The sequence below is a fragment of the Orycteropus afer genome, unplaced genomic scaffold, assembly GCF_000298275.1.
Source record: "Orycteropus afer afer isolate SDZICR_OR568_19922 unplaced genomic scaffold, OryAfe1.0 scaffold00006, whole genome shotgun sequence".
NCBI classification, from domain to species: Eukaryota; Metazoa; Chordata; class Mammalia; order Tubulidentata; family Orycteropodidae; genus Orycteropus; species Orycteropus afer.
Window position 1 is genome coordinate 21,479,368 of NW_006921593.1, and position 1,393 is coordinate 21,480,760.

The 1,393-nt window shown below is 47.1% G+C and overlaps 1 protein-coding gene across 1 annotated transcript in view; it reads right to left on the reverse strand.

Moving 5' to 3' along the window:
* Positions 1-1,393, reverse strand: part of SCLY (selenocysteine lyase) — a 46,212-nt gene that overhangs the window by 24,182 nt on the left and 20,637 nt on the right. The gene's annotated exons all lie outside the window — the stretch shown is intronic.

Below are 1,393 nucleotides of genomic sequence, written 5' to 3' on the forward strand. Positions count from 1 at the left end.
TAGATGGCAGTTTGCTAGCTTTTAAGATGCCAGTCACCACTCTGGGCAATCTACTTCTGCAGAGATATTGCCTTGGAAACCCAGAATCCCCTTAATAGCAGTGAGGTGTTTATTTTATTTTATTATTTTTTTTAAGCTTTCAAAAACTTCTGAGTTCACTTCCAGTCAACTATGCATTTTAAATGTTTATGTTGTTGTTTGTTGTTATGTGCCATCGAGTTGGCCCCGACTCACAGCGACACCTCCTTGGGTTTCCGAGGCAGTATCACTACGGAAGTAGATTGCCCAACCTTCCTTCTGAGGAGTGGCTGGTGGGTTCGAACCACCAGCCTTCTGGTTAGCAGTCAAGTGCCTTAGGCACTGTGCCACCGGAGTTCCCTTAAATGTTTATAGATTTGTCAAAAAGACTCTTTCTCCCGGGTGCCCATTGCTGGTGGAAGTATAAACTAGTACCACATCTCCTGGGGTCACTGGCCTATCAAGTGGCAAATGGGTAAGCTCTTTGGCTCGACAACTCTGTTCCTAAGACTTTATATTCCTGCTGCCAGTATAGGAAGAGCTCTGGTGGTATAGTGGCTAAGGCACCTGACTGCTAACTAGAAGGCTGGTGGTTCAAACCCACCAGCTACTCCTCGGAAGGAAGGTTGAGCAATCTACTTCTGTAGTGATACCACCTCTATAACCCAAGGAGGGGTTGCTATGAGTTGGGACTGACTTGACGGCAGTGAGTATTTTTGCCAGGACGAGATCTATCTGGTGCATAGGCATGGCCTTTACAAAACCTTGTGAAGCCTATCAGTGAGGGGACTTGTTAAAATCAGTCACACAACATCCACTCAGCAGAACGCTACATCGATGTGAGAGACACTGAGGGAATGCTTGATGTGCTGACCCTGAAAGACTGCAAATGTAAGTGTTAAATCAAAAAAGGAGGCAAACATGCTAACAGGATCGTACAAACTGCATAAAAAGGAGGAAATGTACATTTGTTTATGCAAAAAATCTCTTTGAAAAGGCAAAAAAGAAGGAGAAAAGAATATCTAAGTCTACACAGTTATTTGCCTGTGGAGTCCCTGGAGGTGGACACAGCACTGGGCTTCCCAAGTACTTGGCGAAGCAAAGGTTGCAGGTTTGAGTCCGCCGGGAGGTGCCTCCCACGGAGGCCTGCTGATCTGCTTCCAAAGACTCAGCTCCTGCAAATCCCGTGGAGCACAGTTCTGCCCTGACCACAGGGGTTGCTACGGGTCAGAGTCAACCCAACGGCAGCTAGTTAGCTTTTAATGCCCAGATGACCTGTGGATTGTTGTTGTTGTTATGTGCCGTCGAGTCGGCCCCGACTCATAGCGACCCCTCCTTGGGTTTCCGAGGCAGTATCACTACGGAAGTAGGATTG